This window comes from Bufo gargarizans, chromosome 2, assembly GCF_014858855.1.
Source record: "Bufo gargarizans isolate SCDJY-AF-19 chromosome 2, ASM1485885v1, whole genome shotgun sequence".
NCBI classification, from domain to species: domain Eukaryota; kingdom Metazoa; phylum Chordata; class Amphibia; order Anura; family Bufonidae; genus Bufo; species Bufo gargarizans.
The window spans coordinates 61,240,152-61,257,913 of record NC_058081.1 but is presented as its reverse complement, the minus strand read 5'-3'; positions in this window follow the sequence as shown (position 1 = coordinate 61,257,913).

Here is a 17,762-nt window from a genome sequence, read left to right as displayed (position 1 = left end):
CTCTATAGGAAAATCAGGGCCTAGGTATCCTGCTTATGAATATTCCTACCTTCAAGGTCTATTCATATCGATAGGTAGTCAGGGCCCTGATTGAGGTTGTCTAGGAGGTGACCTGTTTGTTCCCTAGTTTCCAGGCCCAGTTACTGTTTCCCTTCCCTCCTGTGTTTAGTGTGGAGTTTCCCCCCCCCCCCCCCACACTGATCGTGACAGATGATGAGATATGTATAAAATCACGTTCACCGCCATGCTGATATCTCCAGATGTCATGTAATGATGTATCTTTAAGAGAATTTTGTAAATCCTCTCTGCGGGAGCTGGGAGTGGTGTAGCAGTCTAATTCTGCATTTATTGGAATATTAAAATCGCCACCCACCACCACAGCCCCCTTTGCCACCCTTTGAATTTTCCTAAAGAGCTTGTGAAGGAAGGTGCATACACAGACAGAATGGTCCAAAAGAAAAATAGATTCCAGCTCTTCATAAAAGGTAATATTTATTAGCTTCGGATTAAAAAACAGACATCATCAATGTAGAAAAAAATATAAACAATTCACAGTGACGCGTTTCGGGCTCCTTAGTTGCTGCCCTTCATCATGACACAATGGTGTACTGAGCTCCCTCTAGTGAGCATAACAAAATAACATAACGACCTGCAGAATCTGTGATACACTGATGAAGTGTAAATGCCACTGAGGATCTAATACAGATGAATGTCCCATCTTTCCTCTTCTTAGAGTGAAAGATAAATGGAAAACGTCGGTATGCGCACCTATGCTGATCGGATTCCAATAGATGGGATTCCTGAATCAGGCCACGAAGAAATCTGGACTTTAGTACGTCAGACCAGAGCTGAGAGCGCCTGAATGGTGAATTCAGACTTCTCACATTATTAGAATAGATCTTTAACCCCATACTGAGAGATTTGGGAGCTTATTATATACTGTATAAGCATTTGTAAACATGTAGAGCATTACGGTGCAATAGAAAAACACAATCAGAGGGGGGTGGAGGCAGCGCCTGAAGTGAATAGAAGCTTGAAGCTGCAGCTCTGTCTGCAAACTCGCCCATATAGCCTGGAATTACTGCCTGACCGATCCAGGATGGTGAAGATAGGAGGCTCTAAAGCGGGAGACACCTCAAGCCATCATAAAACCTCTATCAAAGGCGGTGACATGGAGAAATTGATTAAAAAAGCTGCATCTACCTACATCGCGAGGGAAACTAAGATGGGGCCGATCTTGCCGTGCGCTTCTGGTCACAAGCTGACGGAGACTCCTGATATTGCTCATGGAGGTGAGGATGATTCTGATGCTCTTCCTATCTCCCGTACATACCTTAAGGAAACCCTTGCCTCCTCCCTGGCTTCTGCCTTGGAAGCAGTTATTACCAAAGCCAGAGATATGAAATCTGTAAAGTGGGATGGCCATGATATTCTTATTTTTCAAGACCTTGCTCAATCGACCTTGAAAAAAAGACGGGCCTTAAAACCCCTAACAGATTGGCTCAGAGCAAAGAACATCCCATATAGGTGGTCATTTCCATTCAGACTTTCTTTCATGTAAGAGGGCTGCAGAATAAACATCCACACCTACACCTGGACCAAGTCTATTAACACTCGGGGATTGACCCATTAGATATCCAAAACTGGGACCCCATCCAGGACTTAGCAAACTTGCCAGACCTACCACCATTAGAGCTCTGGGAAAACAACAAACCCCTATGCCCCAAAGGGGCAGAAGAGGAAACTCAAAGTCAACCCCCAGAAGACTTCCACTGGGAGAGTGAGATGAACTTGCTTAGTCTGTCTCTTAATGAGCCTCTTTCGAGGGGCTAAATTAACCCAACTTTAATTGTTGTGCTTTTTCCCTACTCTTCCTGTCTGACATATCTGTCTACTCCTGATGATCTGTCTACTCATGATACTCCCCTCCTGATCCTTCACTGGATCTCTATCTCTTATAGGGGGGATGAAACATCCCTTTACTCTTTACTCTCTAACTCCCTTACTCTATTGTTCACTTACATTCCCTCCTATCTACTTCCCTGCTCTACGTCAAAATATGTCTTACCCATTTCCACTTATATGCAGTACTGTAACGTATATTATAGTCTCTCCCCCCTCAGGCAATCCCCCATTGGAATCATACAACTTACCACCCAGAAATTTGTACACCTTTTTGTTTACTTTGTTCTGTATTCTTGTTTTTGTTTATTATTTGTCTGTTATTAGGCATGGGAAACTCTGGAAAATACCGATGTGCCACTTTCCCCGGTGGTTGCCAAGGGTGCTCTTCTCTCGAGGTGGCACTGACCCTCTTTTTTTGAGTTGGATATACATACTTTGCCACTCTATTTTTAGCCTCTCTCACTACTACTCTAACACCCCGCTATGACTGATCTCAGAATTGTCTCATATAATGTTAAGGGGTTGAGATCTCCTTCTAAGAGATGTCAGATTTTTTTCCCTCCTGAATAAAGAAAATAGCTCGATAGTTTTCCTCCAGGAAACTCACTTTAAACATGGCAATTACCCCTACCTCTCCTTCTCTAAATTTCCCAACTGGTACCACTGTGGAGCAGGGGGAGCCGCCTTGAGAGGAGTCAGTATTGGTTTCCGCAGAGGGCTACCATTTCAATACAAACATCATACTCAGGATCCTGAGGGTAGATACCTTATACTAAAAGGCCTGGTGGGGCAAACCTTATTCACGTTTGTGAATGTATACGCCCCCAATACAGATCAAATAACCGGCTCACTCCCCTCTTTTCACTAGTGGAAATCCACAGAGAGGGAATCCTGATTATGGCTGGGGACTTTAACTTGGCCCTTAACCCACTCATTGATACTTCCTCCAAAAAACCCTCGATCTCCTCAAAGGCAATAAACACATTTGCAGGTTAGACTCTTCAACCTGGGGATATTGGATTTATGGCACTGCCTTAATCCTGATTTAATTGATTACTCTTTTTACTCCTTAGCAAATAACTCGTACAGTAGGATAGACTACATCTTTGTGTCAAGGGAACATCTACAGTTTTTCCCCTCCTCCCGGATTGGTGATATGACGCTCTCTGACCATTCCCCAGTATTTTGTGATATTCATCCTGCCCCAGGTCTGGTAAGAACATAAATTGGAGGTTTAATGAGTCTCTGTTGGGCAATGACAAATATAAAACCCAAATAACCTCTTATCTGGAGGAGTACTTCTAAATTAACAATACCCCATGAATGTCCCCCCAGGTCTTGTGGGAACCTCACAAGGTCTATATTAGAGGTAGGTTAATCGGTCTCTGCTCTTTCCTTAAAAAGGAGTCGGAGAAAAAATTTACAGCCTTGTTGTCACGGATACATGTATTAGAAAAGGCCCACAAGCAATCCCTACTTGCTCAGCAACTTTCGGAAATTTCCTCTCTTAGAACTGAGTTGAAAAACCTTCTCAACGAACGATCAGCCAAGTTTTTCTTGTTTGCTCAACAAAAGTTCTTTGCTCACGGTAACAAGGCTTCAAAGTTCATGATGCAAAGAATAAAACAGAGACAAAATTCCCGTTATGTTCAGAGCGATAAAACTCTGCAAGGAGTCCAACTATTTAAAGCGGAAGAGATTGCTGAACAATTCAAACTCTTTTACAAGTCCCTGTACAACCTCCCCCCCTCCAAACTTCCTGACCCCTCCCAGGGGAGAGAGGCCAATATCAGCTCGTTTCTAGATACTCTTAAACTCCCATCCCTTTCACCAACCTAACGAGACTCCCTAATTAAACTATTACTATTTCTGAATTAACATTAGCCATTATTCAACCCCTAAAGTAAAATGCCCCGGCCCTGACGGACTTCCTCTATCTTATTATTAAGCCTTCAAGGCTTCCCTTCTCCCTTTCCTACTTTCCTACTCCCAATATGTAATCTTACCATGCACAATCAACTAGCTTCTGCAGACATGACAAGAGCTACCATCACAATTATCCCCAAAGAAGGCAAAGACCCCACCTCCTGCTCCAACTACCGCCCTATATCCCTACTTAATGTGGACCTTAAACTATTAGCTAAGATGCTAGCTACTAGACTGCAATGCCTTTTGCCTAACTTGATCCATCTGAATCAGGTGGGATTTGTCAAGGGACGTGAGGGGATGGATAATACCACCAAGGTCCTGAATGCCTTATATTATGCCTCTCATAGATCCACCCCTTTAGCTATGCTTGGCACGGACGCCGAGAAAGCATTTGACAGAGTTGATTGGTCTTATATCAAGTTAACTCTGTCCAGATTACAAATTCCAGAGCCTTACATTGATGCTGTATTCGCCATGTACTCCTATTTATCGGGTCCATCTCAGACAATGGAATCTTATCGTCCTGTTTCCCAATAAGAAACGGGACGAGGCAGGGGTGTCCACTCTCACCTCTTCTCTTTGTATTAGTGATGGAGATGCTCTTGCAAGCTCTCAGACAGGAGCAAGAGATAAGAGGCCTGTTTGTGGATGGCTTTGAGTTCAAATTAGCAGCTTTGCAGATTATTTACTGATCCTCACAACAAACCCTTGCAAATCTATACCTATCATCCTGTCACTACTTAGTCACTTTGGTTCCTTATCTAACTTTAAGGTTAACCCCTCCAGGTCCCAAGTCCTGCATACTGGCCTCTCCTCCCCAGTTCTTTCAGCCCTTCAGACAGATTCCCCTTTTGATTGGCATACCCAACAATTGACGTACCTTGGAGTGAAGCTCACTCCCCACCTCCCAGAACTATTTAGACTCAACTATAAACCCCTATTGCTCTCTATAATTGCCCAGATGGACTCATTGGACTTTCCCTACCTTTCCTGGTTCAGAAGGAAAAACATCCTCATGTAATTGGTGATACCAAGGCTTACATACTTGATGCAAGTCCTTCCTATTAAGATACCCAGATCTTACTTCAACATATTCATAGATACATATGGCAGGGGAAAGGCCCACCTTTGACACACCTTTGATACACTATCCAAACCCAAAACCAAGGGTAGTATTGGTCTACCTGACCCTGAAATGTACATGAAAGCCATTCATCTCACTAGGGTCGTAGGTCGTAAGTCCCACCCACAAACTATGGCTCAAACTGGAGAACGCATTTTTCTCTACTCCTATCCGGGCCCTTCTGTTGGCTGACAGACCACCCCGATACCTAGCTCTATCCCTAATCCCATGATCCATAGCACCCTGAAGGTTTGGGGGTGGTCCTCTGCCAGCTGTGGGGCTTTGTCATTACCCTCCCCCTCTTGCTTGTGTAAGATGTTAAAGCTCTAGCTCCCAGAGACCTGAGGGAGAGCTGTCCAATCCCTCTAAGGCAGGGGTGCACAACGTTTCCTGGTTGGGGGCCACATTGCCAGACTGAACCAATGACGAGGGCCGAAATTAAAATTTAAAGGTGTATTACCAACTGAAATATTGTACTTATGGCATATTGAACACACAGTATATACCATTGATGTCTAGTTACACTTCCAGGACTCCCATCTAATGGGAGAAATACATGAAAAATACATGTGGGCAGCCACAAGACATAGGCATACATGTCTGTTACCAGATGGTTGGGGGCCGCACAGAATGGTATCAAGGGCCGCATGTGGCCCCCGGGCCGCAGGTTGTGCACCCCTGCTCTAAGGTCTTCTACGATCCCCATTTCAGAACTACTAGATCAAGACGGATGTATTTTGTCTGATCCTGACGGGGAATACAGAAATGCCTTTAAATAAAGCTGTAGGAGTAGGGTTCAGCCTCAGAGCTCTCAGGAACATCTCCTTTACTTGATAGAAGTGGATTTGCACCACAATGTCGCGTGGCAGCGAGAGATCCAATCCTTTAGGTTTCGGGATGCGATGTATGCGGTCAATAATTAGGTCCATTTCGGACACATTAGGCATAGCTTCTTTAAGTAGACCTTTAAAGAGCGGCTCCAAAGCCTCAGATTCAACTGACTATGGAACTCCATGTAGTCTCATGTTGTTTTGCCTATGACGAACTTCCATATCTTGCATCTTGCTCTTGAGAGCTACCAGGTCATCTTCAAGTGCCTCATGCATCAATCAATTCGTTCTCCCAGACTCTGGAGTTCGTGCCTAAATTTCTTCAAGAGACCCATGATGGCATCCTTGAGGGAGGAGCACAGTGATTCCAACATGGAGCGCATGGCGCCTTCTGTTAGTGGGAGGGAGGGTGAACCCGATGGTAAAGGATCCACTACGTCCGGGAAAGTCTCCGGCAATAAAGCAGGGGAGACTGCAGCCGAATGAACCAAGTGCGGTGAACCGTAGTAACCCAGACTGGCAGTCGCTGGCCTGACAAAGAACTCTTCAGTGAGTTTCTTCAGTGCTTGCCTTTTCCTTAGCTTGCCTATCTCAGGAGAAACTTCTGGTCTCTCAGGGGTCTCTAAAGTTTCACTTGGATATCCTATGTGAGCCATTTTGGGATGTCTGGTGCGGAGCTAGCAAGTTATGCGGCTGGCGCCATCAGCGTGCAGACCACGCCCCCCTAAAAGGGACACTTTAAACATCTGATTATTTATCTAATGTATTTGCAATGTACGGTATTTCCTATTATAAGGCTGGCAATGTAGTTGCACCCATTTTCCCCTAGGTGGTGCTGGCGCCACTCATTTATATAGCTTGGGGTGTGTCTAGCTTAGAGCAGAATGCAGAGTAGAGTGTATTGAAGTGTTGTAGGAGGAAGCAAGTGTATAGAGGAGAGAGACAGGCATCGTCCACCATGTAGTGTGCTATTTCTACCCCTTGGTTCTGACCAGGCTAAGGGAGTACAGCTCACATTTATCTACAGCAGCAAAACACCAGACAGTAAGTCTATGTCTAAATATGAAGACTGTTGGTAATTCAGGGAGGGGAAGGGGGAATGAATCTCTCCACTCCAAAGGGGCTCCTATATTGTAACCGGAACTTGCACCGAAAGAACACTCGGACAACAGAGTTAACTTTTTTGCTGGGTGATGATTGGCCACAGCTTGTTTATTTAAACGGCAAAAACTCAAGTACTGTAATCTTGGAGTGGTATGCCAACACCAACAGCTATCACCAACTCTCCGTTGTAACGAATGCCGCCAGCTGTGACTTCACAGCTTGAATCAGACCGCTACTCTCTTAAGAAAAGAAAAACAACATAAACAAGTATTCCACCATAAAATCTTACTCCAAACGCCTATTACCGGAAATAACCACATAAGAGAGGGAGGGAAACTTGGCTTCCATGGACAAGAGGAAGCACCGTGGCTGGGGGAAGGTCTATATAACCTCCTTAGAGGTTATATACTGTGTACATTATCAGTGTATATACAGATACCTCTCATCATTATATACTGTGTACATTATCAGTGTATATACAGATACCTCTCATCATTATACACTACGTGCAGAATTATTAGGCAAATTAGTATTTTGACCACATCATCCTCTTTATGCATGTTGTCTTACTCCAAGCTGTATAGGCTCGAAAGCCTACTACCAATTAAGCATATTAGGTGATGTGCATCTCTGTAATGAGAAGGGGTGTGGTCTAATGACATCAACACCCTATATCAGCTGTGCATAATTATTAGGCAACTTCCTTTCCTTTGGCAAAATGGGTCAAAAGAAGGACTTGACAGGCTCAGAAAAGTCAAAAATAGTGAGATATCTTGCAGAGGGATGCAGCACTCTTAAAATTGCAAAGCTTCTGAAGCGTGATCATCGAACAATCAAGCGTTTCATTCAAAATAGTCAACAGGGTCGCAAGAAGCGTGTGGAAAAACCAAGGCGCAAAATAACTGCCCATGAACTGAGAAAAGTCAAGCGTGCAGCTGCCAAGATGTTTGGCCATATTTCAGAGCTGCAACATCACTGGAGTGCCCAAAAGCACAAGGTGTGCAATACTCAGAGACATGGCCAAGGTAAGAAAGGCTGAAAGACGACCACCACTGAACAAGACACACAAGCTGAAACGTCAAGACTGGGCCAAGAAATATCTCAAGACTGATTTTTCTAAGGTTTTATGGACTGATAAAATGAGAGTGAGTCTTGATGGGCCAGATGGCTGGATTGGTAAAGGGCAGAGAGCTCCAGTCCGACTCAGACGCCAGCAAGGTGGAGGTGGAGTACTGGTTTGGGCTGGTATCATCAAAGATGAGCTTGTGGGGCCTTTTTGGGTTGAGGATGGAGTCAAGCTCAACTCCCAGTCCTACTGCCAGTTTCTGGAAGACACCTTCTTCAAGCAGTGGTACAGGAAGAAGTCTGCAAGGTAAGAAAAACATGATTTTCATGCAGGACAATGCTCCATCACACGCGTCCAAGTACTCCACAGCGTGGCTGGCAAGAAAGGGTATAAAAGAAGAAAATCTAATGACATGGCCTCCTTGTTCACCTGATCTGAACCCCATTGAGAACCTGTGGTCCATCATCAAATGTGAGATTTACAAGGAGGGAAAACAGTACACCTCTCTGAACAGTGTCTGGGAGGCTGTGGTTGCTGCTGCACGCAATGTTGATGGTGAACAGATCAAAACACTGACAGAATCCATGGATGGCAGGCTTTTGAGTGTCCTTGCAAAGAAAGGTGGCTATATTGGTCACTGATTTGTTTTTGAATGTCAGAAATGTATATTTGTGAATGTTGAGATGTTATATTGGTTTCACTGGTAAAAATAAATAATTGAAATGGGTATATATTTGTTTTTTGTTAAGTTGCCTAATAATTATGTACAGTAATAGTCACCTGCACACACAGATATCCCCCTAAAATAGCTAAAACTAAAAACAAACTAAAAACTACTTCCAAAAATATTCAGCTTTGATATTAATGAGTTTTTTGGGTTCATTGAGAACATGGTTGTTGTTCAATAATAAAATTAATCCTCAAAAATACAACTTGCCTAATAATTCTGCACTCCCTGTATATACTGTGTACATTATCAGTGTATATACAGATACCTCTCATCATTATATACCGTGTACATTACCAGTGTATATACAGATACCTCTCACCATTATATACCGTGTACATTATCAGTGTATATACAGATACCTCTCATTAGATACTGTGTACATTATCAGTGTATATACAGATACCGCTCATCATTATATACCGTGTACATTACCAGTGTATATACAGATACCTCTCATCAATATATACCGTGTACATTATCAGTGTATATACAGATACCTCTCATCATTATATACCGTGTACATTATCAGTGTATATACAGATACCTCTCATCATTATATACCGTGTACATTATCAGTGTATATACAGATACCGCTCATCATTATATACCGTGTACATTACCAGTGTATATACAGATACCTCTCATCATTATATACCGTGTACATTACCAGTGTATATACAGATACCGCTCATCATTATATACCGTGTACATTACCAGTGTATATACAGATACCGCTCATCATTATATACCGTGTACATTATCAGTGTATATACAGATACCTCTCATCATTATATACCGTGTACATTATCAGTGTATATATAGATACCGCTCATCATTATATACCGTGTACATTATCAGTGTATATACAGGGAGTGCAGAATTATTAGGCAAGTTGTATTTTTGAGGATTAATTTTATTATTGAACAACAACCATGTTCTCAATGAACCCAAAAAACTCATTAATATCAAAGCTGAATATTTTTGGAAGTAGTTTTTAGTTTTAGCTATTTTAGGGGGATATCTGTGTGTGCAGGTGACTATTACTGTGCATAATTATTAGGCAACTTAACAAAAAACAAATATATACCCATTTCAATTATTTATTTTTACCAGTGAAACCAATATAACATCTCAACATTCACAAATATACATTTCTGACATTCAAAAACAAAACAAAAACAAATCAGTGACCAATATAGCCACCTTTCTTTGCAAGGACACTCAAAAGCCTGCCATCCATGGATTCTGTCAGTGTTTTGATCTGTTCACCATCAACATTGCGTGCAGCAGCAACCACAGCCTCCCAGACACTGTTCAGAGAGGTGTACTGTTTTCCCTCCTTGTAAATCTCACATTTGATGATGGACCACAGGTTTTCAATGGGGTTCAGATCAGGTGAACAAGGAGGCCATGTCATTAGATTTTCTTCTTTTATACCCTTTCTTGCCAGCCACGCTGTGGAGTACTTGGACGCGTGTGATGGAGCATTGTCCTGCATGAAAATCATGTTTTTCTTGAAGGATGCAGACTTCTTCCTGTACCACTGCTTGAAAAAGGTGTCTTCCAGAAACTGGCAGTAGGACTGGGAGTTGAGCTTGACTCCATCCTCAACCCGAAAAGGCCCCACAAGCTCATCTTTGATGATACCAGCCCAAACCAGTACTCCACCTCCACCTTGCTGGTGTCTGAGTCGGACTGGAGCTCTCTGCCCTTTACCAATCCAGCCACGGGCCCATCCATTTGGCCCATCAAGACTCACTCTCATTTCATCAGTCTATAAAACCTTAGAAAAATCAGTCTTGAGATATTTCTTGGCCCAGTCTTGACGTTTCAGCTTGTGTGTCTTGTTCAGTGGTGGTCGTCTTTCAGCCTTTCTTACCTTGGCCATGTCTCTGAGTATTGCACACCTTGTGCTTTTGGGCACTCCAGTGATGTTGCAGCTCTGAAATATGGCCAAACTGGTGGCAAGTGGCATCTTGGCAGCTGCATGCTTGAATTTTCTCAGTTCATGGGCAGTTATTTTGCGCCTTGGTTTTTCCACACGCTTCTTGCGACCCTGTTGACTATTTTGAATGAAACGCTTGATTGTTCGATGATCACGCTTCAGAAGCTTTGCAATTTTAAGAGTGCTGCATCCCTCTGCAAGATATCTCACTATTTTTGACTTTTCTGAGCCTGTCAAGTCCTTCTTTTGACCCATTTTGCCAAAGGAAAGGAAGTTGCCTAATAATTATGCACACCTGATATAGGGTGTTGATGTCATTAGACCACACCCCTTCTCATTACAGAGATGCACATCACCTAATATGCTTAATTGGTAGTAGGCTTTCGAGCCTATACAGCTTGGAGTAAGACAACATGCATAAAGAGGATGATGTGGTCAAAATACTCATTTGCCTAATAATTCTGCACTCCCTGTATATACCGTGTACATTATCAGTGTATATACAGATACTGCTGATCATTATATACCGTGTAGATTATCAGTGTACAGGTCCTTCTAAAAAAATTCGCATATTGTGATAAAGTTCATTATTTTCTGTAATGTACTGATAAACATTAGACTTTCATATATTTTAGATTCATTACACACCAACTGAAGTAGTTCAAGCCTTTTATTGTTTTAATATTGATGATTTTGGCATACAGCTCATGAAAACCCAAATTTCCTATCTCAAAAAATTAGCATATTTGATCCGACCAATAAAAGAAAAGTGTTTTTAATACAAAAAAAGTCAACCTTCAAATAATTATGTTCAGTTCTGCACTCAATACTTGGTCGGGAATCCTTTTGCAGAAATGACTGCTTCAATGCGGCGTGGCATGGAGGCAATCAGCCTGTGGCACTGCTGAGGTGTTATGGAGGCCCAGGATGCTTCGATAGCGGCCTTAAGCTCATCCAGAGTGTTGGGTCTTGAGTCTCTCAACTTTCTCTTCCCAATATCCCACAGATTCTCTATGAGGTTCAGGTCAGGAGAGTTGGCAGGCCAATTGAGCACAGTAATACCATGGTCAGTAAACCATTTACCAGTGGTTTTGGCACTGTGAGCAGGTGCCAGGTCGTGCTGAAAAATTAAATCTTCATCTCCATAAAGCTTTTCAGCAGATGGAAGCATGAAGTGCTCCAAAATCTCCTGATAGCTAGCTGCATTGACCCTGCCCTTGATAAAACACAGTGGACCAACACCAGCAGCTGACATGGCACCCCAGACCATCACTGACTGTGGGTACTTGACACTGGACTTCAGGCATTTTGGCATTTCCCTCTCCCCAGTCTTCCTCCAGATTCTGGCACCTTGATTTCCGAATGACATGCAACAGTCCAGTGCTGCTTCTCTGTAGCCCAGGTCAGGCGCTTCTGCCGCTATTTCTGGTTCAAAAGTGGCTTGACCTGGGGAATGCGGCACCTGTAGCCCATTTCCTGCACACGCCTGTACACGGTGGCTCTGGATGTTTCTACTCCAGACTCAGTCCACTGCTTCCGCAGGTCCCCCAAGGTCTGGAATCGGTCCTTCTCCACAATCTTCCTCAGGGTCCGGTCACCTCTTCTCGTTGTGCAGCGTTTTCTGCCACACTTTTTCCTTCCCACAGACTTCCCACTGAGGTGCCTTGATACAGCATTCTGGGAACAGCCTATTCGTTCAGAAATTTCTTTCTGTGTCTTACCCTCTTGCTTGAGGGTGTCAATGATGGCCTTCTGGACAGCAGTCAGGTCGGCAGTCTTACCCATGATTGCGGTTTTGAGTAATGAACCAGGCTGGGAGTTTTTAAAAGCCTCAGGAATCTTTTGCAGGTGTTTAGAGTTAATTAGTTGATTCAGATGATTAGGTTAATAGCTCGTTTAGAGAACCTTTTCATGATATGCTAATTTTTTGAGATAGGAATTTTGGGTTTTCATGAGCTGTATGCCAAAATCATCAATATTAAAACAATAAAAGGCTTGAACTACTTCAGTTGGTGTGTAATGAATCTAAAATATATGAAAGTCTAATGTTTATCAGTACATTACAGAAAATAATGAACTTTATCACAATATGCTAATTTTTTTAGAAGGACCTGTATATAAATACAGCGCTCATCATTATATACTGTGTATCTTTGTTAAACTCATATGTACACCATATGTATTTTTTTTAACTATTTCACAGTATGTCAGTTGTAGGGTAAGTCGCCTTAGCTGCTTGTGTTGTGCAATTGCAGGGGAGGAGGACAGGAGGTAAATCAGTTTTTTACGGAATATCCTGTTGTGGCTTATTAACAATTAGCTGAAACTAACCGCAATTAGATCTCACTTACTAAAATACTAACATTCGCCTTCTGTGTGAACGCTTCGAATTCTTGTGGTCTTTTATTGACACAAACACATGGCCCTAGTCACCGGGTCCACGCAGAAACAACACAGCCTCGACTGTAATCAAAGCAGTGAGCCGTGTAAAACCTCTCAGAATCACGGAGGGCGCACGTAGACGTGTAATTACTTGTACTATATACCTGGAACAACATCCTGGTCACTTTTAGAAAGTTTCCATTGTGTAGATCATTAGATTAGTCTTTTTAGACTGTCTTGAAACAACTAGTCATGATTTTATAGAATGTCTATAGTGGTCTTTATATAGGATACTCTTTGTTAGTACGTCGCCAGAAAAGTTAAAATATAAGAATACATGCCAAACCACATGGAGCAGCACCAACGTATTAACTCAAGGATTTGAGGAGGACTGGAGATGCTTAATGGGTACATGCTCTGAGATGATGGGTGCAACCTATGATCTGGAAATGACACAATATTAATAAAAAGCAGCCACAAAAGTGAATTGCTCCCATAGTAAACCCTAGAGGATGGAATGCATGGCGTACTACAGGTTGAGAACCTAAGTTTTAAGGTGTCAGACTCAAGGTCTGCACACGGTAGGACCTAAGGGAAGTATACAATCTTCACATGAACAGCAGTATCCTCACTGCATTTATTATTTCAAATTAGTACCAGACATAAGTATTGCAGTAAAATAATCCAGCCATTGGTCATATTTCCATAGCTCAATGGGAACATCTTTTCATCTACAAATTTCCATCCAACACTCTATAATACAATGTAGGTACAGCCCCCCCATAACATGCATATGGTTCCAGTTAAAGCTTAGATCTTTGCCCCCACAAATGGAACCCGTCTGACCAAATGCCAGAAGTAATTGGAGCGCACAGAGGCCTTAGGAATTCTGGTATAGTGTTTCGTTATAACGGAATTTTAGGAGGCATTCCGTTTTGCTCCGTCCTAGTATGTTCATGGGCACAAATAACAGTTCAGTTTTGTTCTGTTATACGTGATGGATAAAAGTCCTGCCTCTTTAAGGGTTCTGCATTCCGTCCAAAAATGCCATTATATTCTGTTCTTACTCTGTTATAACATAACACTATAACAGAATTCTCTAACGCTGGTGAGAACTCGCCCTAAGAGCCCAGTCAAGATCTGCCAGGTTTTTCTTGACTTTTAAACTGTCTTTTTCAGGGACGCTTGTGGTGACAGCCATTAGAGATGAGCAAATCAAAGTTGACGAAGTGGAATTCGATCCGGATTTTAGGAAAAATTTGATTTGCACCAAAGCCAAATTTCCTCAAATAGCTGCTGCACGTGTTAGGACATGGAGCAAAAAACTCTGGGAACGAGGGTTCACCCACAATGCCATGCATGCAGCCAATCAGCAGCCAGCCAGCCCTGTGATGTCACAGCCCTATAAATAGCCTCAGCCATTTTGGATTCTGCCATTTTCCAGTGTACTGGACTGTATTACACCTTGCTGCACTAATTGGGGATCCAAATTGCAGTTTTACTGATGCTTTTAGGTTGTTTGCACTATATGATACAGCAGTAATTCCAGCAAACCTTGCTTGTGATTGGGGTACAAGTTCTGTGTGATACAACTATTTGTAGGATGTATTAATAGGAAAGATACGTACGTCCTACTAGCCGTTCTATGTTGATTTTACATCTAAAAGGGGGTTCTTTCAGGAGGGGGCCAGTCAAACCCCAGAAATCTACACTCCAGGCCCAGAGGTTTGAGCCGATAAAACCCACCCAGGATGTACCCACTGCGGACCTGGCTCCGATAGTCTGCTGGAGGTGTTAGGAGCCTGGCCATGTAAGGGCTGACTGTCTCCATCGGGTTGAGCCCATAGACACAAACTATGGCTACTGTCAGTCGCTATATGCCAGGAAGCTGTGTGCAACAGGTACCCCAGAAATTCGAAATCACTTGTGCCAGGTGGAAGTGGGAGACACTCCAGTGGAGGCCCTGCTAGACTCAGGGAGTCTGGTGTTCCTAGTAAGGGCATCCCTGGTACGGTCCGCTGAGTATACTGGCCGGAAAGTAGGGGTCATGTGCATTCATGGGGACTTAAAAGACTATCCCACCGCCCTGGTGTCTCTAACCACGGGGGCCGGCAGGTGGACTCACGAAGTGGCAGTTGCCACAAACTTAAACTATAAACTTATAATTGGGAGAGACTTCTCGGGTTTCCCGCCACTGTGGCCTGCTACGAAAGTGACTGATACCCATGAGACAGGGGTAACCCCAGATGAGTGGCCTTGCTCCGGGGGAGGCCAGAACCATGGGAACCCGAGGCCGAAGGGCCAGCGGTAGGGGTGACCGCCACTTCGGTGGAAGAGGGGAGACAACCCCACTGAGTGTATTGGTGGGAGATGTGGAGGACTTGCCGCCAGGACCTGAGCTGGCAGACCTCAATGTCTCAGGGGATAATTTTGGTACTGCACAACACCGGGACCCAAATTTATCCCAAGCCTGGAAAAATGCATTAATAGTAGATGGTGAACCACAACAAGCTGGGGCAGAGTCGTTGTTCCCCCATTTTGTGGTTCATCAAGATATGTTGTATCGGGTAAACCAGCTGGGGGGGTGAACCCATTGAACAGTTGGTGGTGCCCCAGGCTTATCGCAAACCGTGTTAGAGTTAGCCCACCAACATGTTTTAGGGGGTCATCTAGGAAGGCCGAAAACACAGGACCGGATACTACAGCGGTTTTACTGTCCCAGTGTGTTTAGGGAGGTGGACGAAGTCTTGCCCTACCTGCCAGGCAACTAGCCCCCAGCACCTTTTCTGCAGTCCCTTGGTAACTCTCCCGATCATCGAGGTACCGTTTGAGTGAATCGCTATGGACCTCGTAAGCCCACTACCGAAGTCCGCTAGAGGACACCAACACATCTTGGTCGTCCTAGACTACGCCACTCGGTACCCGGAGGCAGTACCACTGAGGCTTACATCGGCTAAACTTATAGATAAGGAGCTAATTGAGATGTTCTCCCGAGTGGGGCTACCGAAAGAGGTTCTGACTGACCAGGGGACCCCTTTTATGTCCAAGGTCATGGGGCTACCGAAAGAGGTTCTGACTGACCAGGGGACCCCTTTTATGTCCAAGGTCATGAGGGAACTCTGTAAGTTGCTGCATACCACGGTCTGGTAGAGAGGTTTAACAAAACATTAAAAAACATGTTAAAAAGGGTGGTGTCTAAAGATGGGAAGGATTGGGACCTTCTGTATTTATGACAAAGCGCTGCTATACTTATTGCAAGACAAGTAAAGTTCCTGTTTGGTTCAACTACTGCCTCTCTCATCATTCAACTATCTCCTAAATGCACATTACGGTGCTGGCATCAGGAACAACACAGGGGCCCAGCCACCAAAGCACCCTAAGCATATCCACTACCATCAAGGGCATCTCAACTTCCATTTGGCTTGTGTTCCCTGCAACAGAGAGTTCCTCAGAGAATTTAGTGCTGTCTTCCCCTCCACTGCAGGCTGGCTCAGGGAGGTACGGCAAAAGTAAGTACAACTTCCACACCCATTCAGCACACCATTACACTCACATATGTCCCCTGCGGTCTGGCACGTTGAATGTCACCAACTACAGATGTACAGTGGTCCTCCAAAGGACCGGAAGGCAAGGAGGCTGCAGTGTTGGATATGCAGAGAAAGAGGACATATCTCCCGTCAATGCCCACAAAAGGTCCTGAATCCAGAACAGGCACCGTTAAAAGGGGAACCCCTCGTGGTAGTGGGGAACACCGCGGGGGAGGCCAGTTGCCAGGTTACCCCTAACTACCTTCAGGACCTGGTGACCGAAAGCCTTTACTTACAGGTGCAGATTGAAGAACAGATGGTGGAATGTGTTGTAGACACAGGGTTTGGAAGTAACCACAAGGCCAGTGAAGTTCTTAGAGAGATACTTCGGCCACCTCATGAAGCCTGACAAGGGCACCGTGATCAAGCTGATGGCGGTAAATCAGACTGCTATACCTGTGTTCGGAGTGGCTTGGATGAGAATGAAGCTATGTGGATAAGATGTCGGCAATAAGGGAGTGGTGCTTGTAGAGAAACCGGCTCGGGATGGAGCTCCTGTTGTATTGGGAATGAACGTTCTGCAGGAATCTCATGTTTACAAAGGAGTTATTGGGGGAAAACGACTTCCTACAAGCCTACCCAGAGAGCATGGACTGTTGAAAATGATGCCTGGATTTTGGCAGTGGACCAGACCTCTGTGGAGAAACCCACGCCTGAGTGGAATGGCAGGCGGATCTTGGAACAAATGGAGATTGATGTGAACCAGTTCACCGCCGATCAGATGGAGAAGATTGAAGCAGTGCTATGGGAGTTTCAATCCGCCTTTTCCCGATGTAAGGAGGACTTCGGATGCACAACGGCTATCGAACATGAAATACCGACTGGGTATACTCCCCCGATTCGAGAAAGTTACCGACAGATTCCACCCACTCTCTACCAAGAAGTGAAAATTATGCTGTCTCAGATGTTAGATAGTGGAGTGGTAAAAAAAAGCCAAAGCCCGTGGGCCGCACCAAGGATGGGTCCTTGAGGTTCTGTGTGGACTATCAAAAGTTAAACGCTGCCACAGTAAAGGACCCTTTTCCCCTGCCTAGGATTGAAGAGTCATTGACGGCACTACAGTGTGCCAAGTATTTCTCAACTCTGGACTTGGCGAGTGGCTACTGGCGAGTACCTGTGGCAGAAAAGGATAGACAGAAGACAGCCTTTATCGTACCCATG